The following is a 23,971-nucleotide window of genomic DNA, read 5'->3' as shown; positions in this document are numbered from 1 at the left end:
CTTCAAGCATTGCCATGTTTAATTATTCCTGATTTAAAGACAATGATTATTACTAGCTTTTGTGTCATGTTTATATTTACGTTTCATTTATGTAACATTCTTGATTCTTAAAAAAAAAATCATTGACAGATTTAATGCATATGCCCTATCTTGGTGGGCAATAAATTTTTGGTGGGTTTTTTGAATACAATGGTTTGTTTCAAATCTAACACCTGTGTGCTTTGAAGTCTAACTCCTAGAAGATATTGAACTATAACTCTAGAGCCATTAAAAGACATTTAATATATTTTAATACTAATTAGCTATTCGCTTGGCTATAGAGAGATTTTGCACACATTTACCAATTCATCTAGTCTACGAATATGTATCGATAATCTAATATATGAAATAAGTACTTGCAAAGTACTATCAAAGATGAACAGAGATGAATAAAATTTGGTCTTGATCTCAGTGAGCTTAAGAAGCTGAAAGGCAAAGTAAGATATACACGTGACCCTCAAACAACCCGAGTTTGAACTAGGAGGGTGCACTCATACACTGATTTTCCTCAGCGTCTCCCACCCAAGACACCTGGACCAACTCCTCCTTTTTCGCCTCCTCCTTATGGTTTTCCTAATAACATTTGCTTTTCTCTAGGTTACTTTATTGTACGAATACAGTATATAATAGATATAACATATAAAATATATGTTTACTGACTATGTTATCAATATGGCTTCTAGTCAACAGAGGGCTATTAGTACTTGAGTTTTGGGAAAGTCAAAGGTTATATGTGGATTTTCAACTACACAGGAGGGATGTTTTCCTAACCCCCATGTTGTTCAAGGGTCAACTGTATTCACAAACGATCTCAATATAAGCTAGAAAGTAAGATATATGAAGAAAGGTATGAGATAAAGAATCATTGTTTGGAATAAGTAATGATTATTTCTATCATGATATAAAGAAATGATTTATTCATTTATCCAGACAGTATTTTTGATATTGTACTGTAGGTCAGACAGAATTCTTAGCCTAAGAACTACTGTAACAAAAAGGTAGAGTCCCAGCTCTGAAAGCATTTACAGCTTACATGAGCGGCCTGAAAAAAAAAACAACAAAACAACAAAAACAAAAACGATTAAAAAAAAAATGGACACAGATACATGGCAACTGGATGATTGTTGGAAGGGGTTTAACCAAAAGTGCTCTCTTCAGGGGTGTCAATTAAAATTAGCACATTGGAAATTTTTAAGCAAGAGAGTGAAATTACTGTTTATGAAAAAGTTGGTTACAGAGCTCAGCCTGGGGACTAATTTGGACCAAAATAAATCAAGTTAGGGAAAAGGTCAATTTGGAAAGAAGAATATGTATAACAAGAATATGTTCACTATTATTTTTTATTTTATTCTTATTAATTTTTGAGACGGAGTCTGGCTCCGTGGCCCAGGCTGGAGTGAGCGGCGCCATCTTGGCTCCCTGCAAGCTCCGCCCCCCGGGTTCCCGCCATTCTCCTGCCTCCGCCTCCCGAGGAGCTGGGACCACAGGCGCCGCCACCTCGCCCGGCTCATTTTTTGTATTTTTAGTGGAGACGAGGTTTCACCGTGTTAGCCAGGATGGTCTCCATCTCCTGACCTCGTGATCCGCCCGCCTCGGCCTCCCAAAGGGCTGGGATTACAGGCGTGGGCCACCGCGCCCGGCCTATTATTATTATTGTGTTGAACATGTATACTATTATTGCATGCTTACAATGCCCTTAATACCATTCTAATCATCTTACAAATATTAAGTCATTTCATTTTCAGAACAATAAGGGATGTGCTTTTATTATCTTTATTTTACAGGTAGGAGAATTGAGACAGAGAGAGGTGAAGTATCGTGCCCTACGTGTCACTGCTAATATGTGGCCATGTTGGATTCTAAACCTGGTTTAATGGCAAGCTGGGGATCCCACTGTCAAGCACAATGCTACTCTAGGTCTCTAATTCATGCATATATAGAATACATAGACTTTTTTGTTGTTGTTTTCTGTTTTGTTTTGTTTTGATCCACGTTCTCACTCAGTTGCCCAGGCTGCAGCGTACTCATGGCTTACTACACCCTCAATGTCCCAGGCCCAAGGGATCCTCCCACCTACCTAGTAGCTGGAATAACACGTGCACCAACATACCTGGCTAATACTTTTGTATTTTTGGTAGAAACGAGGTTTTGCCGTGTTGCCCAGGCTGATCTTGAACTCTTAGGCTATCAGCCTACCTCGGCCTCTCAAAATTTTGGGATCACAGGCATGAGCCACAGCGCTCGGCCTTGAGAACAGTTGCAGCATTTTATTGTTAAAACTTCTTGGCCAGGCGCAGTGGCTCACGCCTGTAATCCCAGCACTTTGGGAGGCCGAGGCAGGCAGATCACGAGGTCAGGAGATCGAGACCATCCTGGCTAACACGGTGAAACCCCGTCTCTACCAAAAATACAAAAAATGAATCGGGCGAGGTGGCGGCGCCTGTGGTCCCAGCTCCTCGGGAGGCGGAGGCAGGAGAATGGCGGGAACCCGGGGGGCGGAGCTTGCAGGGAGCCAAGATGGCGCCGCTCACTGCAGCCTGGGCCGCAGAGCCAGACTCCGTCTCAAAAAAAACAAAAAAAAAAGCTTCTTTAGGAGACTCAACCTAATACTCTTCTATGATTGTTCAATCTGTTAAAAAAAGACAATAAAGTGAATACTTTAGGGCATGTCTGCATTGAATAGAAAAGAAAGAACAGCCAGGGAAGGGACAATTACAGAAGTAGGAAGAGGACATGGAGAAAATGGGTTTTCAAGGAACAGTCCAAATTGTAAATGTTACATGACTGAAGAAGGCCAATGCATCTAATACGTAGCATCCTAGTGACCTTCAAAGGTCGTTCAGCTTCTCTTTGAGACTTAGTGGCTATAAGGAATTAAGGAAATAAAGAGGATTCTGTCAATGAGATCCAGGCTAAGAAACAGAAGAGAAAAAGGTTGGTAATAAAGTTTGTTCTAAGGATAGGTAGACTTGGCATAATTTTAAACTCAGAGTCAAATAAAGAAGAAGAATTTGAATTTGTAAGCCACTGAAAAAATTGAACAATTTTTTGAAAGATGTGGGAAGTACGTGATGGAATAAGCTGGGGAAAGGCTAGTATTGAAAATAGTGTTCTAAAAATAGCAAAAAGTAGAAGAGAGAATTTTAACATAATTTCAAGGCTCAGATATGTTTTGTCCTCATCCCTTCTAGTATTCAACGTTTTTAATAGATGTTGGAACACAAGTTTTGTCTGTTCAACTCTGTTCCCCTTTACAAAACTATGCAATGGATGAATAGAGAATATATTCAGATTTATAAAGGGGAAAAGAGTTGAACAGAATACTGGAAGGAATGAGGACAAAACAGCTTCCAGATGAGAAACATAAATCAAAACAGATTAATATTCCCTCTGATGAATGTACTGCTGCTTTTGGTGCTTGTATATATTGATGCTTATGGTACTGTTAAGAACCCTGAGTTTACAGTCATGTTATTTTCATTTTTAACAATTTAATTTGGAATTCAAAAACTTTTTATGTCGTTTTCCTCATAAATAGTGCTTAAACTACTTGTCAATATTCTGTTCCAAGAATGCATACAAATTGGATTTTGTTTTTCATTTGATGTGTGTTAAGAGTGGGGAAGACGCATAACTGATGTGCATCTGGCATATCTGATGTGCCACACTGCCAACAGTTCAGATGACTTTATGGTGGTCACAGGTCATTCATAATGAAAAAAAAAAAAAAAGCATACCCAATTCTGTTAGAATAAACCAAATAATCCCTGACAACATGCAGTAAATGAGAATAAGTGACCTGAAAAAGCAGGATACTTTACTTTGTGAACTTATATAAGGTTACATGAGAGACTCGGAATTTTCTATGTGTCAGGGAAATTTCTGTGCAGGATATTCCCAGAGGATGGAGTGATTTAAACTTAGACTTCACAGTGGCAATGTCTGCTGCGGAACTGGCAGATGTCAGAGCATGTGACAAGACAGGCTGGGCAGAACTGCAGAAGAGCATCCCTGATAAGGCATTGGAAGAGAAGGGATTATTTGTTTACAGTTGCAGATTATAAATAAATCTGGCATGTTAATCAAGGGCATATCAATGCTTTCTTTGCCAACTGCATAGTCATTTCAATTGGAGTGAATGAGTTGCACTGATAAATTTTTTTCTAAGTGGTTTTCTTGTAATTGTTACTAAAACTGTCCTGGGTTGCACATAATGCATAGAGAAATGTTAATATATTTCTTGATTTAGCTTTTTAGTATGCTATTTATTCTCAATAAGTAGCTTAGTTCTGGCTTTATAGACAAGAAGCACATAATTGATTTACTGGGTATATGTTAACATTCAGCCATCTAGACCATTTTAGCCAAGCCTTAGGAACCCTGTTTTGCTCATGAGAATATTTCAAAACAAAAAGCAGAGAAATAAACCAAGTTAAAGTGTAAGACCTGTAATTGAAAGCTGAGAGTCTGTGAAGCTTTAAAAATCAAAACCCAAATTTTGGTACTAGTGTGTGTACATGTGTTAGTCTGTTCTCATGCTGCTATGTAGAACTGCCCAAGACTGGGTAATTTATAAAGGAAAGAGGTTTAATCGACTCATGGTTCCACAGGACTGGGGAGGCCTCAGGAAACTTACAACCATGGCAGAAGGGGGAGCAAACACATCCTTCCTCACATGGGGGCAGGAAGGATAAGTACTGAGGAAAGGGGAAAAGCCCCTTATAAAACCATCAGATCTTGTGAGAACTCACTTACTATCGAGAGAACAGCACGGGGGTACCCGCCCCCATTTTTCAGTTACCTCCAACCTGATTCCTCCCATGACACATGAGGATTAGGGGAACTATAATTCAAAATGAGATTTGGGTGGGGTCACAGCCAAACCCTATCAGTGCATGAACATCCAATCTCTTTGCAGTGAGGCCAGAGACTGCACTTCAGTTCTATATTATTTTGTCTTCAAAATATCTTTTGTTTTGTTTCATTTTTGAGATAGGATCTTGCTTTGTCTCCCAGATAGGGTCTTGCTTTGAGTATAGTGGTGCAATTATGGCTCACTGCAGCCTCAATTTTCTGAGCTCAAACTATCCTTCCATCTCAGTCCACCAAATAGCTGGGAGTACAGGCATGCACCACCATGTCTGGCTAACTTTTGTAATTTTTATAGAGACAGGACTTCTCCATGTTGCCCAGGCTGGTCTCAAACTCCTGGACTCAAGCCGTACACCCACCTTGGTCTCTCATGCTAAGATTACAGGCATGAACCACCAAGTCCAGCCTGCCAAGTGTCTTTAAAAATTTTTAACTAGTTTCAAATATTTAAAAATCAAATTTTTATATAAAAATAAAGTTTCTTTAGTTCTCTTATAAATCCAACACCTGAAAAATGAACCCATATTTGGGATGGTGCCAATGGGCACCATTGCTATCTAGTTTACATAAACTGCACAGTCTGTCACCTTATCTACCTGACCCTAGGAAAAGAATTGAAGCAAAGAGATATAGATCAGGTTTTTGACATCCAAGAATTGTGTGACTTGTATGGAAAGCCTACCCACAAATTAGATATTTGGTTACATACAAAAATAGAATTTGCATTATCACATAATTGTTAAACTCAGGCATTTTTCCAAGGCTCTGAAAAGCACACAGTCCACTCATTCTAATATTCATTTTTTTCTTACTCTCCAAATGTTATTTTCATTTAATTTATTCTCCTTTGCACAGAGTTCGATCTAGATATTGAATCAATTTCTCTGTGTAGAAAGAGTAGCAAAAAAAGACTGATTTAAGTGGAGAGATTTAGTTCATTAACATATTTATATCCCTTCTGCAATGTGACTATTCATTTTCCTGTGTTTCTAGATTAGAAACTTCTTGTCATAAATATATGTCAGTTTCTAAGGCCAACAAAAAATGAGCTACTACTATCAGCTCCATGCGTGAAAGGTGACTAGAAACTGGATGATCTGATACTAATTAATTTGATGATTTAATGAAACAAATTTTGTTTTACCCTTGAGTATCAATCCTAAATGAGTACATCCTTATATTTAAACTGAAATACCAATTTTTAAAGAATAAAAGCTATAACAACTGAAGTCATATTTAAATATAAATTCATTCGATATATAGTAATATGTTATATTGATTTTAACATACATATTTCTGAGGATGTATTCATAAACATTTAATAAACACATATTTTTAGACTAGTTTCACCTATACTCAGAAGAACACAGATTATCTTACTAATGCAAACTAGTTCTTCATATCCTTCCTTCCTTCCTTCCTTCCTTCCTTCCTTCTTTCCTTTCACAAGTATTTATTGAACACCTACTATATCTCAGGTATTGTTCTAGGGATATTAGTGAACAAGACAAGCAGAAGATTCAGCACTCATGAAGGTTGTATTCTTTACTCAATCTATTTCAAAAATACACTTTTTTAAGGGATTTTTAGGTTTTGTTTTTTTTTTAAACCCTTAAAGGTTGCATGCCATTGTGTTTCCTTCTTCAAAATGAGGCCAATTTTCTTTACATTGATCCTAGAGTGGCAGATGTTAAGGTAATTTTCCAAGTATAATTAAGTCTAAATAATCGCTTAGGACAAAATGCTGGGCTATGGTATCAAAAAGGGGAGTTTAAAATACAAGTAGTGTGGCATAGGTTTATGATTATTCTGTTAATTCAGTGTTGAAATGGCATATACTATCATTCATCAAATGCTTAGAAAGTTCCAGCTGTGGGACATACACATGCCAGGGGCTGGCAAGAGAAGGGGGAATAAGCCTTGGTCCCTTCACTTGAGCATCATAGGGTAGCTGTGGAGGTTATGAGTACTATGATAAAAGGTGTTAAGATAGAAGATACCTTAAAAAGCAGATGGGAGGGAGACTCAGTCTACTCCTGCTGCTATAACAAAATTCCACAGGCTGAATAATTGTAAGTGACGGAGATCTATTTCTCACAGTTCTAGAGGCTGGGAAGTCCAGGATGAAGGTGCTGGCATTTGATGTCTGGTGACAGTTGCTCTCTGCTTCCAACATAGTGTCTTGATGCTGTGCCCTCACAGGGCAGAGTCGAAGGGGAAAAAGGTTTCCTAGTTCTCTTCAGCCCTTTTGTAAGGCACTACTCCCATCCATGGGGGCGGAGGCTCTTAAAGGCCCTACCTCCCAATCCTGTTGGGTTGGGTATTAGGTTTCAGCATGAATTTTGGAGGAAACGCAAACATTCAAATCATAACAGAAGGTCACAGTAGCAGATCAGAAAGGAATGAGGGCAGGTTTCCCAGAGAAAAGGATGTTTAAGCTGAATCTTGAAGAATCATTTATTATTATTACTATTTATATTAAAAAGCATTATTAATACAAATTAGTATTTAACAATTTTATTTATTAGAATAAATGAAAACAGAGATTTTTACTATTTTATCTGCTTCTGAATCTCAATTATCTAAAATTATGTGTTGCACATAATAGGCAATTAATACATTTTTGCTGAATGAATGTGCCAGATATGGTACTAATTAATTATTATGAATTTTTCAAGTCTGCAAAACAGCCATATAAAGAAGTTATTATAATTATTTTTCCCATTTCACAGATGAGAAAAATGGGGATTTAAAAATTTGACAACTCATTTAAGGTTATGGTAAAGCCAGGAGAGTGATTAGGCAGAGGGATTCCAGAGCCTGTGCTGTGGATGAGTAAAGGTTTTGGAGATGACAAATGAACATCATGTTTGTTGCATACAAAGGACAAAGGCTTAAAAATATAGCCAAATCTTTAAAGTTGTTGCATTTCTTCCAAGGAATTATGGGTTTTATTAGTAAAACAAAGGGCAGTTATATGAAAAATTAGAAGCAATGGGATGAAATGATTAGAATTTTACCTTAGAAAATTAAATTAAGATACAATATCAATATTCCTCCAGAGTAGACAAAAATTTCAGGCAGTAGAGTCAGTTAAGAGTTTCTTCCAGTAAACATACTGTGGATCATGAGAACCATTTTTTGTTCTATGCTTCTCTTTTGTAATTACTGGATCACCAACCTGCAACTTGTGCCTTTGTAGGTCTCATTACTCGTGCGTTATAATTTTAACTTTTATTAATAAAATGGTTTGAATGTGTAAAGGAAAATACTTGTTGTAAAGGAACATTGTCCATATAATATAGTGTAATTTTAGTGATTGTAAATTTACCAAATCTTATTTGTATTTACTTTTCTGCCCCTACACCCAATTTCATTCATTGCTCCACAACCAGTTTCGCAGGTAAACTGAGCTACTTGTAATTTTCAGAATGTGCCTTACATTTTGTCTTCAGCTCTAGATCTTTTTTTTCAAGAAAGTTAATGTTAATTGATCACTCTATTTTTTACCTTTCTGGCCACTGTTTTTATATATCTTTCCATCATCCATCCATTTTTCCATCCATCCATTTATGTATTCAGTAAGTATTTTATTATTTTTTGCTTATAGATATTATCAGTGATAAATAGTATTATATATTAAACACTTTTTTCTTAAACAATGCATTTGCCTTAAAAAAAACTTTTCAATCTTTAACTTTCCCGTGCCCACTTTAATTTTTAACGGTACAATTTAAGAAAGAAAACAAAATGGCATATTAAATCTGTTTTCAAAAACTATACTTAAAAAAACTATATGTGGAAAATATTATTGCCCTGAAGTCAGAAAATACATTTGAAAAATGGAAGGACTTTTGCCTATACATCCTGCTCATATTCATTCAGCGTTTGTCCCTTATACATTGATTTGGGAACGCAGGTCAGTGCATAACATGCATTGTAAGCTGGTAATGAAATATAAGCAGTAAAAGCTTATTGACTGTGGTCTTAGCTGGTATTTCAAATGTAGAATCGCCTCAAGAGCTCCCTTCAGGGGATCTTCAAAGAATGTAGCAGAAAAGTTATCCACTATCACGCAATAACACATATTTTAAAGCAAAGAATTTCCACATAGCAAGAATGCAGACTATGTTAAGAAAATGATGGAGCTCTAGGTTGGTGTCGAGATGGAACTCTGAATTAGGCTCACTACTACATGTTTTGAAGGGAAGTAATTTGTTAGCTATGAACAGGATATTTGAAAACAATAGGAAGATATCATCTTGAACTGTGATTTCTTGTTGAGATGCATTTTCTCCAAATATATTACTGCACGTGCACTCTTCAGCCTATACGCTCCCTACTTATAAATCTTAAATTCATAGTGTTACTGATAAAGAAAAGTATCCATAAAATACTTTGCCTCTATCTTTTTAATAAAAGGCATACATTATCCCCAGAAGACAAGGCTGTTTTCAGATTTGATGGTTTGTATGACACATACAAATACAAGCTGTGATACAGCTTCTTATGAAGTAACTTGGCAATTCATCTTTCCACTTCCCTTTGTTATATACATCTATATTAAAATTAAGTTTCATCAATTACATCTAAGCAATGAATTTTAGCCTCTCAGTTTATTTCACTTGAACATAGATTCCAGAGTTAGGAAACTTATTTCTGTGTTAACAGTTTGCATCTTACCTTGGGAAATGAGAGTTACATCTATTTGTAGCTTGTTGTTTTCCATACTCTACTCAGAAAGCAAATTGCAGTCATTCTTCACTAAAGCTCAAATGTCCCATGTGAGCTTAGCAAGTTCCTGCCAATTGCCATTGGTTTGGAGCTTAGAATAAAAATTATCTTCAAATAAGGACTATTTAATTTTAAAGATGATACTCATTATATTTGTTTAGACTATACCCTAATAACTTAATAAGTATAACAAATAACCTCTGTTCAAAACACTAAAATATGCCCCACACCCTCCCCCACAAAAATAAATAGTTGGTTTAGGAACATTTGAATCAAATACAGAAACACTATCATCACAAAATCTCACATTTTTTTTTTTACAATACTGAGTACCTTTATTGGTTTAAACCTTCCAAATAATCACAGATTACATTCAAAAGTTTAGTTAATATAATAACTATATATATAAACTATTTTGTATGTATTTGCATGTATATTTTGAAACTGTCTTATTACAAATATGTAACTTATGATTTTAACTTGATGGAAAATGAGAAGGCATACATTAAAAAGATTCTTTTAGATGATATTACTTAATATGAGGTAATTATAACTGTAATTTTTACCAGTATGCAAGACAATGCGTCCAAGACGAAATTCATTGAAGTTTCATTACTCTGAGCTGTGTTAGCCCATGTTAGTTAAGTAGTTGGACCTGTACACTTAATTTCATGATCCTAGCCTACTTTATTTTTCATCATGTTCTTTCTCTTTGGCTTTCTACTCCTCTGTAGGTTTATCACTAAAGTGTGGAGGCAGTTCTGTCTTCCCTCCTTTCTAAATGATTGTCATTATTATTTTGAGATAATTTTGGTCTTGCCCCTCTTTGTCTTTCAAACTATTCCATGTGCAACTTCTGTATTGTGGATTAGTCATATCTCATCAGAATTAAAACCTCTAAGGACAATATGTTCGTTATCACATTGAACATGTAGACCCTACAGTCTGCCAAATAGCACAGACAGTGAGGTGTACACAATAAATAAAACAAGGTAATTTTGTTGTTATCTTGTTAATGTGGACCATATGGACAAAAACATAGGAATTATAGAATAGAATAGATTAATTAAATTCAGTTAGATAACCCATATAAAGTCTTTAGCACAGTGCCTAGTAAATAGCAAGCATTCAATTAATGTTATAATAAATATTATAAAGGTTAGATATTATTATCATTAACAGTATTTTGCACCTTGACTCAAGTGTAGATTCTCATTGTATCTATTGATAAAGCAAGTGTTTCTCAATGATCAAAGAGGGTAGCATACATCTGGCCATAGATTTCAATTCACAAAAGTTGTCAACCTTAGTTGATGAATAACAGCTGTTTATCGTATTTTGCTAAAAATGGTTTTGAGATTAAGACCAATTATGAGTGTGTCATGCAGTAGTTTAATAACATCTGCAATGGACAGAGCCAGTCTGCATGCCACATATATGGAATATGTGTAGAAATGTACTTATTTAAAATAGAACTAAAGCTCATACAATGTGTTTCTACTCTGAAACAAATTGTATGTTATCTCCGTTTTTCTTCCAAAACGTCGTAACATCTTCCTCATGATGTTATCACTTTTTTTTTTTTTTTTTTTTTTTTTTTTTGAGACGGAATCTCACTCCATCGCCCAGGCTGGAGTGCAAGTGCAGTGGTGCAATCCCAGCTCACTGCAACCTCTGCCTCCTGGGTACAAGCGATTCTCCTGCCTCAGGCTCCCAAGTAGCTGGGACTACAGACGTGCGCCACCAACACGGCTAATTTTGTATTTTTAGTAGAGACAGGATTTCACCATGTTGGCCAGGCTTGTCTCGAACTCCTGACCTTGTGATCTGCCCATCTCCACCTCCCAAAGTGCTGGGATTACAGGCGTGAGACACCGCGCCAGGCCGATGTTGTTACTTTCTATTTTAAGAGAAGTGTTTGTGGTAAGAAGCATAATAATCAAAAATAGTGAAAATAAATGCCTCTTTGAAAATTATAATGATGCAAGTCTGTTGTTTAAAACAAGATCTATTAGGAAGACAGTGGACTCTAAGTTTACTTCATCATAATAAAATAGTCTTTAAGAAAAATTATGCATATATATGAGCATTCTTATTCAGGGATAATTTTATAACATGTTTTCTTCATAACATTATTATTTTCTACATGGCAGTGAACTTACTTAATAAGATTTTCTTTTTCTGTATATATTTATGCCTAATTATGAAGAATAGCCTTGGCATTAATAATGCAAATCTTAATTACAAGTTAGAAAACTGATGTACCCTTTTGGCTAAACTACTGCAATGACTTTCTATAAAGTAGGATTATTTGGATAACAGTCTCTGGGGTATCTGAGTTTTGCTTTAATTGTTTTCAGTTTTTTTGCAGCCCTGCATGGCTTAGAACTTTGTGTTCATGCATAGTGAATAGTCAACTTCAAAACGTCATGAATTGTACAGTTCAGATACCTGCACAACTTGTTTTGGTTTATAAAAGCTGTCATAGACATTAATAATGTCACATATAAAGTCCTCTTAAACTAAATTGATATGCATGTTACTTTCTTAATTCTTTATTTTAAAAAATGGGAATCATGACTGAGTAGCTATTAGACTGTAAGAAATCTAGTAAAATGCTTGTTTTCATTGTACATTTTCCCACAAAATGATTGCTTTCCACTTTAGGGATTAAGTAACTTTTAGAAACCTGTGAAATAAAGCAATGGTTGACAACTTTTTCTCATCATGAAACAATGAAGAATAATCGAAATTTTTTTTGTTTCATAGACGATAGATATGTTTGAAATATCAGAACATTTTATTATAACCTGGCACCATTTAAATCTAACAAGTTCTACATTTTATGTAGGCTGGGATAAAAATCACTTCAAAGAAACCGAATTTTGATCATCTTCACAACACTGTTTCTTGTTTGAAAAAGGAAGTTTAGTGTGATCCCACCACTGCTACCCACTTTTGCTAAACTGTCTAGAATAGTTACACTTTTGAGCTGAATTCAGTTTACCAGAGAAACAAGGATTGGCTTACATGCACATTTTAAAGAACATAAATTTGGATGTGAAGACGTATTATGAAACTCCCCCTTGCTGATACCTTAAATGAGGACCTGTCAAGTGTCAAACAGGTGACAGCGATTGTTCTATACTAACAGCAAAATGCAATGTTTCCCAGATATAACATCGTTTTGTGTATTGCAATCATCATGGGAGCTTGTTAAAAATACAGATGTCCAGGCTGCAACCAAGACCTATTGAATAAGAATCTCTGGATACAGAAACCAAGGTGTTTTAAGTAACTCAGGTGTATTTGAAATTGTGTCAGAACTACTGAAAAAGTAAGTCCTTCATTGAACTATGGAAGTATCTCTACCTTAGAAGTCATACAAGTCATAGCTGAGAAAAATTTGAACACTTTTTAATTCATACCTTAATAAATGACATTTCATTGTAGAAAATTTTAAAATTATGGAGTATATGATACTAAAATAATAGAAAACAGTAGTTTGTGGGGAATTAAATATAATTGTAAAGACATTTATAAGACTTCTAAAGTTTTTGTAGCATTTTTGTTGTTATAAACTTTGACCTACTTCTATATGAGTTCTTGCATTTATTAGAAGTAAAACTCTCTAAAGTAAAAGATGTTTGTCCTTGTTTTGAGAAACACTATAGATAATGAGGAAGGTAGGGACACAATAATTGACCTTGATAAAAGAAACACGAGGGAAAAATTACCCAGAAACCATACCGCCTGCAGAAAGTGAAGCTTGGCGTGAAGTGGAGTGAAGCTTTTTGAGTCATCTCTGGAGTGTATCTGAGTCTTTAAGACTCATATCAGTTCCTCAGCATGAATCATATTGCATTTTTTTTTCATGTAGTAGCATGGTCCAGGTTTTATCTGTATAGGTATTATGCAACACGTAAGTGTGAAATTGTAAGTAGTGTAGATTTATTAATAGGGATATAGGTAGATGAGGGGTGTAGAGGGAAAGACAAATTCAAGCTATATATATTACTTAAAGTCTTCCCATGGCAATTTTAGCACCTAAGCTTACCATTCAATACGTGCCCTCTTCCGTTTTCACACACAGTTGCACCGCTAGGCAATATAATTTTTTAGTATATTCTAAACTAAATATACTGTTAAGTTTAGTATATTCTATTAGTTTAATATATTGCCTTAGAGGTACGACTGACTATTAAAATGGAAGAGGGTACATATTTGATGGTAAGACTGGGTGCTAAAGTTACCATGTAGGGCAAGAATCTATTATTATCAAAACTGACTTTAAAGTTAACTAAATTACGCACAAATGAAACTTTACATGGTTTTGAACATACAAGTCTGTAGAGTGTTTTGTTTATATAAACTTGTAGTATATACAATAATATTCAGTCTATATTAGGCACACAAGCATAATATACGTTTACAACATTGAAATCATATACAGAGAGATGAAAAAGAAATAGAAGAATTAAAGAAGCAAAATTTTGTATATTGTCGAATTTGTTTTTTTTAAAGACACAGCGCTGTAACTTGTCTTGGGTAGTAAATAAGATGAGTAGAGAAACAGAACTAACATGACAGGTGTCTGCTGTGTGCCAGATGTTTGGTTATTCTCTCTGAAAATGGATCATCTGTTCTTTATGACAGCACCTAGAGGAAGGAACCATTTGAGGGAAACATTATCGCTATTTTACACATAGGACTTCAGAGTTTAAATGCCCTACCTAAATGTTGAATCTGGGGTTAAAACTAAGGTCTCCAGGAATCTGAAACTGTACTATGATGTGAAAAACACGCCTTCTTTATACCCCAAAGAGCTTTCAACATGGATGAGATTTGTAACTGAAACACCCCAGAGGTTTCTGAACAAATTAATGGCATAATAAAACAACTTTTAAAATGAGATCAGTAAAATAGTTCAGAGTGGAAAAGAGATGCAAAAAGCCATGTACAAAGTGATAAAATTACATCTTATGGTAATAAGATTAAGCATCAGGAAGTATGAGGCTTTGCCAAAGAATAAGTGATAGAATACAGAGGCTGTCAAGGGAGTCTACCCACAACTCCTAACTCTGTAAAACTATTCAGGAATGTTTTCTTGTAGAATAATCACTTCACGAGCACACATTGGCGAAATAACAGCAGAAGCATTTTAGAAAAACTAGGCTCATGGTATTATAATACCATATAGTAGACATAGTTTGACTTTGACAGAAAAATATCCAGCAAACTTTTAGCAAGAATAAATTCATTTTAAAATTGGCTTTACTCCACAAATTCAGGGTATGAGAAATAGATGAATGGATATTAGGACAAGTGTAGCAACTTTTCTATATAAAGAATATATTCATTTTCTGAAGCATGATACCAATCCTAAAATCCAAAGAACCTGAAAACAAACTTTCATTATGTGTATCTGTTTAGCTGATACCCGTGGTACCTTAATAGTTAACAAGAAGTTTGTCCTTGGAAAACATTCTGGAATACTTAAAATTGAATATAAAATTGCATTGAAGCAATATCTGAAGATATCTAGACACTTACTGAATTGGAGAAATCAGACTAAGCTTCAATAACGGTTTTCATTTCTGCCAGTGAGATAGTGAAATTAATATTTGTAGATTCTCTCCTTCCTCAGTCATGAGACACATGAAAGTGACTCACCCAAAAGGGGACAGCAACCTCTAGATGCCAAAGTTATCTTTGAGTGGCATAGAATATAAACGTTCTAAGTACCATTATCACCTGAGCTAGCTGAAGAATATTCAATTTTATGAATTTTGCAAAAATTATATTATTGGTTTGGACACTGAAATACAATTACTTCAACGAAAGATACAGAATACACTGCTTTAACAAATATTTATATTTTTGCTTTAAAATATATGGTAATTTGTAAGATTGAAAAAATAAACTGTAACTAGTGTAGCAAGATGTCAGAAGGCTACATCATCACACATCTGATACATATTTTTAACACAATATACATTTTAGTTTTTAAGAAAAATATAACTTATTTATAAAACTTGCTCATTAAATATCCGCTCTTTGTGAAACCAAGTTTTCTAGATGTATTTGTACTTATCATCATGAGAATTGAAGTGTTATTAATATTTAAAATAATGTAGACCATTCAGTGTTCTCCCTATGACCTCCAAATACCAGTTATACAAAATAGATCCACAAGAAAGGTTCAACTCTTGTTTGCCAGATTGCTACTTATGTTCAGGATTATTTGTTATTGTGGAGGAATAAGTACACATGTGGGATAGTAAGTATACACACAAATATCTCTGGCTCTATTGCTGCTGACCCATGAGAAATTATACTTCACATTTTTTGAGTTTGAATATATCCATGAGATTTTGTGTTGGTCAAAATAATGAGAGAGGAAATGCTGCTTTGCCTGTTTTCTTCTCCACTGTTGCAGGGTTAGAGCATATGCTCCTATAAGGTGAGATGAGTTGTGTAGCATTCGGGACTCAGTCAACATGGCAACATTACAACTTTATCTTGTAATTTTTTTTTTTTTTTTTTTTTTTTTTTTTTTTTTTTTTTTTTTTTTTGAGACGGAGTCTTGCTCTGCCACCCAGGCTGGAGTGCAGTGGCCGGCTCTCAGCTCACTGCAAGCTCCGCCTCCCGGGTTCACGCCATTCTCCTGTCTCAGCCTCCCGAGTAGCTGGGACTACAGGCGCCCGCCTCGTCGCCCGGCTAGTTTTTTGTATTTTTTAGTAGAGACGGGGTTTCACCATATTAGCAGGATGGTCTCGATCTCCTGACCTCGTGATCCGCCCGTCTCGGCCTCCCAAAGTGCTGGGATTACAGGCTTGAGCCACCGCGCCCGGCCTATCTTGTAAATTTTTTAAAACACCGAGATTTGGAAAATGTTGGCTATTGTAGTTTAACTACATCAGATTGAATGACACACTACGTGACTGTAGTGGCCATTCTAATTTGAAGATGCTAGACCCTGAGCACTTGGAAGGTAAAGGAAGCTTGTGTTTAAATCATTTTCCTTGCTTCAATATCTAGCACATGCCTGGAGTTTAAAAGGTTATTGGGCAATGAAAAAAATTAAATGAATAATCAATTGTAACATATAATATATATGGGAAGCCTCTTGAAATGGGCTTTTAAAAAAGGGCAATGAAGATGATAAAAGATTAAGTAAGGATGAGCAATTAACAACAATAACGAACCAACAAGAGTTGAAATTTATGATGGCGTTACAACTATTAGGCGCTGTTGTACATGGCTCCCATACATTACCATATTTAAGCTTCACAATAAATTTATGGTACAGATATTAATATTATTCTTGCTTTACAGGTAAAGGAATAAAGTTAAACCTTTACTCTGACAAGAAAAAAAAACCTATCACAAAACTGCAAAATCATTAAGATTATAAATAAATTGAAAAGCATAATTTGTCATGTCCTAAGGTATCAGAACAAGCTAATGAAATATTTTACATGTTCTAGTTTGCACAATGGTAGTAAAATAAGTGAATTCGTCATAGCCTAGAATACAAGGAAAAATTTTTAGAAATGTTTCTATAAATTCTCAGAAGGCAGTTCTATAATTTGATCAATATGAGAGGATAACTTCTGAATTTTTTCGGTTAACACGAAGAAGACATGAATGCTTGAACAAACATAACTCTTGGTGTCTCTGAAAGACAGAAAATGCTGAGCTGAATATACCTGAGCTCCGACTTAGAACAAGTCTTTGCATGTGCTGAGAGCAATTTTACTTCTTTTACTTGTGATTTTTTTATTATCCATGTTTGCCTAAAATTTTCAAGTGAATATTTATTTATATCTTAGCTTGGTCCTGGATTCAATTACTTTTCCATTTAAAGGTGGTAAACCACAGTTATCAATCTTATGTCCCCAGTGGTAAACACTGGGTTGCCATATGTTGATCCACACACATAACTTGGCAATTGTGTAGGAGATGATGCTTGATGGCATTTCTGTAATTGTGCATTCAGGTGGGGCAGCTCTCTTTCTCATGAAAATTAAATATTCCCTTTTACTCATATGCTTACTAGGTTAGTGTATTAGTTTTTTATAACTAATGTAACAGATTAGCAGGACTTGCCCACTTTCTAACTGGCTGCAAACTGAGAGCTGTTCACTGTTTCTAGAAGCTGCTACACTTCTAGTCTCTTGGTACCTCTGTTTCAACTAGAAAGCCAGCAGCTGGGGATCAAATTCCTCTCAATTTGAATTTCTCTCATGCCCTTGTTTTCCATTTCATTTCCACTTTTGTTTGTTTGTTTTTTGAGACAATGTCTTGCTCTGTCACCCAGGCTGGAGTGAGTGGCGCCATCTTGGCTCCCTGCAAGCTCCGCCCCCCGGGTTCCCGCCATTCTCCTGCCTCAGCCTCCCCAGGAGCTGGGACCACAGGCGCCGCCACCTCGCCCGGCTAGTTTTTGTATTTTTAGTAGAGACGGGGTTCCACCGTGTTAGCCAGGATGGTCTCGATCTCCTGACCTCGTGACCCGCCCACCTCGGCCTCCCAAAGTGCTGGGATTACAGGCGTGAGCCACCGCGCCCGGCCTTCATTTTCACCTATAAGAACTCATCTGATTAGATTGGACTCACCAAGATAATTCAGGATAATCTTTTCATCTCAAGGCCCTAAAATTTAATTACATCTGCAAAGTCCCTGTTACTATGTATGACAACATACTTAGAAGTTTTGGAAATTCGGACAGTTTTAGAGATTCTGACAGTTTTGGAGAGTCTGACAGAGAGCCTGGGGCCAATGTTTACTTGATGATTTGGTGCATGATTCATTCTAGATACATACAATTTTGGAATGTACAAAGAACTGAAATATAGTTTAGTTAATTCCCTTGGCATAAACCTCTTTGGGGGGCCATTATCATGCCTATCACAGTCAATGAGATTTTGTTTCTTAAACGTGTTCAGACTTGACTACATCAGATAGGAGGCGTATCTCAAAAGGAGATCATTCAGCAAAGTTTTTTTCTGTACAGGAAAATTAGATGCCCACAGTGAGTCTCTTTTTAATTTATAATTCAGCAAAATCAGTATTTTATAGATGTTTGTAGTACTTGGAACTTAAAAATATGTCTATGTTATTATCAAATAATCTATTTTTAAAAACGATTGACAAAGAGGCATTTATATTTCTTTTCTCTCAGATTCTGAACCATAAAGAGAGGTTGTTAGAGCAATTTCTGGTTCTGGGAAGCTTTCAGTACAATGAGACTGACCCAGATTAAGTTCTCCAAAATGCTATATTGAAATGACATTCCCAGAGGGTTCTGTATTCCTCTTAACCACTAATTTTACTCCATTACATAGGTACTTCAACTGCAGGCCACCACTTCTGTACAAGGTATGGTTTGACAACAACTATCATCATAAGCACTGGCAGAGTCTGTAAAACAAAACTGAACACAGCAGAGCCATTATTGCGTGTTGGTTATATTGAGGAGTAGATGCCAAGTATCAGGCGATTGTGATTATTTCTAATGTTTGACATGGTGACTTTTCCTTTCATCCAACATGCTTCAAGTATTAAGTAATGTCAACATTTTGCTCTGAGAAAATGTATATGCCACGCCATATTATTATTTCCTTTGATATTTAGGACTATCCTTAAGAAACAGTTTAGTATTTGAATTACATGATTTATGAGAGATTATCTAAGATGACAAGCTATCTGGACTAGGAGTTAAGACATCTGAGTTTAAGTTCTGACTCTGCTACTGGTTATATTATAACCATAGATGTGTATTTTACCTCTCTAGGTTTTAGGCAAATGAATGTTAAACAGCAAAGTTTGTATCTCTTATTGATACTTCCACATACACAATGCTTAATTTGTGCTACTAAGAGGCACAGAATGCAGCACCTTCCATCCAGACCACATCAACTGGGTTGGGAGAATCGCATTCACATAGAACTGGCCATAAAAATAATGACAACAGAGAATAAAATTTATTAGGTATATATTATTTAGTTTATAAGTGTGATTGGATTTTGGAGAAGGAATACATCACTGAGAATTTAGAACATTATGTTATATGTATGAAAGTAAGTCTTAAGCTAGGCTTTGGAAGGTGTTCAGTTTGGATAATTGAGAGTAAAGCAGTTAATTTGGAAGAAATACAAGTAGAGAAAATAAAATGACTATGTACTCTTAGAATAGTAATGTCATTGACCTAAACTGAGATTAGAGTTAGGATGTTTGAAAGCTTAAGTGAACCAGACATTTCAGGACCTTGAAAACTAAGAGGCGTAGTTGATCGTAGGTTAGTAAGGGCAAACATTTTTTTTTTTTTTTAATAGTTGCCCCTGTCTCTACTAAAAAATACAAAAAAAACTAGCCAGGCGAGGTGGCGGGCGCCTGTAGTCCCAGCTACTTGGGAGGCTGAGGCAGGAGAATGGCGTAAACCCGGAAGGCGGAGCTTTCAGTGAGCTGAGATCCGGCCACTGCACTCCAGCCCGGGCGACAGAGCGAGACTCCGTCTCAAAAAAAAAAAAAAAAAAAAAAAATAGTTGCAAGCGTGAACATAAAGCTATGGTCTTAGGCACATTTTACTTTATCATTGAGGGAATATAAAAAATGAGAGACTCAAAGTTGCTTAGAGGTAGATAAAGAAATGCAGGCATATGGGTTGGGAATAACTATCAAAAAACATAATGGTAGAATACATTGAAGAGTGAGGGAAAGAATCGAAGATGGTGCTAAGCTTTCTGATATAGAAAACTGAGAAAACTGAAAAAGTTAAGATAATTCAGAATTTTTATGGCTTGATTGTGAACATGGCATATGTGAATATGAGAATGGGATATAAAATACAAATATTCTGTCTTGTTTGAAGAATAATGGAGTACTTACATATAATAAGGCATAATATTAGTTGACATAGAATTCAAAATGGAAATGCTTGAAACTCTTCTCACAGCTTTCATTCTGACAGGATGAAATGGGGAAGGGAATCAACTTTGGACAATGGCATATGTTGAGGGAAATATGAGTGGTAAAAGGGATGAAAGAATAAAGGTGCCTTAGGTAGAGTTGAGGTCGATGTTCAATTGTTTGAGAAAGGCCTCTTTGAGGGAGTGTCAAATGAACACAGATTGAAATAATAAGGTGTGAGCCTTGGGAAAAATCCAGCCAGAAGCTTCTTAAGGTTCTCATATAAGGTTAAAAGGCTCTTATCTGAGCACAAGGTTGCTTGTTCCAGGAAGAACAAGGTTAATGTGGCTGAAGGGTAGAGTAAAAGATTGGAGATGAAGTCAGAGAGAAAGATTGGAGCCAATAAATGTTTACTTGATGATTTAGTGCATGATTCATTCTAGATACATATGATTTTGGAATGTACAAAGAACTGAAATGTAGTTTAGTTAATTCCCTTGACATTGCAGAAGAAGAGTAGAAAGGTCATATATCTAAAGGAAATGCACAAATTTACGCAGTCAAGTAAATCTGGTCATCAGTCCATCATTCTTTCTATTACTTAGCAAAGTCCTTCAACATGTTCTATTTCTTTGCTTAAAAACAGCAGATCGTCCCGGTTACATATAGGTCTCCCAAACTATCATTAAGAACTACGGTTGTGAAGGTTTGGAGAGCGTAGGTTTCTAGGCAAGAGTCCACATGTTCATCTTCTATTTGTTGTTCCTCTACCCACACTCTTAATGTCAAAAGCAACCTTGAAAAGAAAAGCACTCTTATAAGTAGCCGATGGGAAAGGGGGTTGGGGAGCTGAGGGAATCACTTTTCTTGCTTTGCCAGGTGATGCATATGGGCAAATTATATCTGGAAAATAATCCTGCATTTTGAAAATGATTTGCTTGTTATGTTTCTATAATACATTGCAGGTTTTTGGCACCCTTATGTTAAACCATAGTTTAACAATTGTGTCTTGTCTTTTCCATGTAGTTATTTGTGTTTTCCTAATATAAGCTTTTTAAAAATGAGTATAATAGATGTCTGTATGTGGTAATATGCATTTTTAACATAAAAATTACACAAACCAAGAATTATATTTTATTATACAATTTCATTTGAGTATTGATTATATTCATATTTATCTGAGTATCTTACATCAAAACACTTAGAATATTTCAGAACACAGCATTAATTTTCCCTTGTCAAGTTAGCACCATATGAATTTTACTGTCAGTAAAAATTTAATAAATCGATGTGATTTTCCTTTTTGTTATTAAGCAAGTAAGTTTTGTGAAACATCCACAGTCAGGTATGTCTTTAAAATGTAAATGTCACAGGAATGCTCTCCATGATGATAACTAATTTTTGGATTAAATACTTTGCCAACTCAATTTGTAGCAATAGTGGTAAACAGATGAGAATGGGAACTTGCCGTGATATCTGTAGTCCTTGTATGGACAGCAGTGATTGTTTCATATTTCATTTTTTCCCTTAAGAAAATGGCCCACAGGTAAGTGATTTGATAAGGAATAGGACAAGAGGAAAGGAGTGGTTACACCTCTTCAAGGTGATCCAGTTATCTCATTTTTCACAATTAGGGCACTAAGTCTTCAAGAAACATGATTCACTCATAGTCACACAAGTAAGCAAAAAATACCAGTAATGGTATTCTGATTCCAAGCCCAAAGATATTTTCTTTATTCTACTACTTGTAATGATAATCATTATTGGCACTAATTAAATTTATGATCCAAAAGTGATTTGTGTGAAAATAGAAGGCTGATTCATCTTCTCTTTGTAGGTCCAGTCTCTTTGGACATTTTTGCAAAGGTTTTGACCTGTGGTTGTTTCATACATGTAGTCAAGAATGATTTTCTTTGAAACCATTTATCATGTATCCAACTGGCTTAAAATCATCCAGTGACTTTTCATTACATTTATAATAAATTTCCCATTCTACTCTGGCCTACAAAACCCCACATAAACTGGCCAGACCATGGCCAGACCATCTTGAGTTTTTTGGGGTTTTTTTCTGTTTATTTTGAGCTACTTTACCCCTTGTGTTCACTGTGTCCCAACCATGCAATGTTTCTTTTCTTAGACACACCAATTACATTGGTTGCAGTAGGATTTGCTCTAGCAATTCCTTCTTCCTGGACATTTTTCCTTCTCTGATGTTTATTAACATGGTCACCTGATTCTTGATATTCAGTTTTCAGTTTACATTTTACATAGAGAGACCTCCCTTTCTCACCTGATCTAAAGTAGTCTTCCATTTGCTCACTTACAACAGCTTGTCTTGTTTTTCTGCATAGCAATTCCTGCTGTCTATTCTTGTCAATTTACATATTGTTTGGGTGTTTCTTTTTAAAGTATACCTTTTATTTGCTCAATGAGATAGGAATGGGAACTGTCACTGTTACGTTTTTAATTAAATCCCCAGTGCCCAGACAGTTGTCTGATAGACACATAATAAAAGTCAATATAGTATGTTGAAGCAGAGTTAATGCTGGAAATGGCATAAAAATGGGAAAAAATGCCTATGTGAATGTAGCCAAAGGATGCATCTTACCATTACTGCACACACTTCTGATGAGAGACATGGAGAGCAATAGGAAAAGTGTCAGTGTCTGAGTGAGGGAAATCAGATGGAATATTAATGTACCAAATATGAACAATGGGTAATAATCTTTGTTATCTGGAATTATGTTTTATTATTTTTTTCTTCATTATACATACCTACAAACATAGGTGCATTAACTTTTCAAAGTATTTTAAAGGAAGCATGTGTTATAATCAGCAGAACCCTTTTAGAAAAGAAACCATGATGCAGAACAAGCTAGTCTAACCCATGGTCCATGAGCCTCATGCAGCCCAGGATGGCTTTAAATTAAGCCCAGCAAAAATTTGTAAACTTTCTTAAAATATTATGAGTTATTTTGTGATTTTTTTTGTTAGTTTGTTTTTAAGCTTATCAGCTATTGCTAGTGTTATTACATCTTATGAGGCCCAAGACAATTTTTCTTCTTCCAGTGGGGCCCAGGGAAACCAAAAGATTGAACACCTCTGATGTTATAAAATGAATGAGATAATAAGACAGGCATTATCCCTACAGCGAAAAGTATAACAAAAATAGTATAATATGCCTACCATCAAAACTATCTTAGTCAATGTTTGCTTGAGAATAGATTCAATATTTCGCTTAATTTGGACATTGATGCCAATCTCCCTTGATAAGTTTCCTGTGGATAATATTTGGAAGGGATTGAGAAATGCGGGCTCAGTTGGCATGGGTAACAGCTCAGATGCAGTTATGGTTTTTCTGCTATTAAATTCATGGACAAAATTATGTTTTGTCTGTCCTTGCCAATTGCCTGAT

General features: G+C 35.6%; 1 long non-coding RNA gene across 2 annotated transcripts in view; it reads right to left on the bottom strand.

Moving 5' to 3' along the window:
* LOC117083669 overlaps positions 1–23,971 on the bottom strand; it is a 68,913-nt gene that overhangs the window by 5,347 nt on the left and 39,595 nt on the right. The window contains exon 4 of one of the 2 annotated variants that reach the window (XR_004437157.1): positions 9,595–9,712. The exons of the other annotated variant lie outside the window; for it this stretch is intronic. This is a non-coding gene — a long non-coding RNA (uncharacterized LOC117083669). The remainder of the gene's footprint in view (positions 1–9,594; positions 9,713–23,971) is intronic. 2 annotated transcript variants of the gene reach the window in all.

This window comes from Trachypithecus francoisi, unplaced genomic scaffold, assembly GCF_009764315.1.
Source record: "Trachypithecus francoisi isolate TF-2019V2 unplaced genomic scaffold, Tfra_2.0 Lachesis_group0, whole genome shotgun sequence".
Taxonomy (NCBI): domain Eukaryota; kingdom Metazoa; phylum Chordata; class Mammalia; order Primates; family Cercopithecidae; genus Trachypithecus; species Trachypithecus francoisi.
The sequence above is the reverse complement of the archived record's forward strand: the minus strand, read 5'-3'. Positions and strand labels throughout refer to the sequence as shown.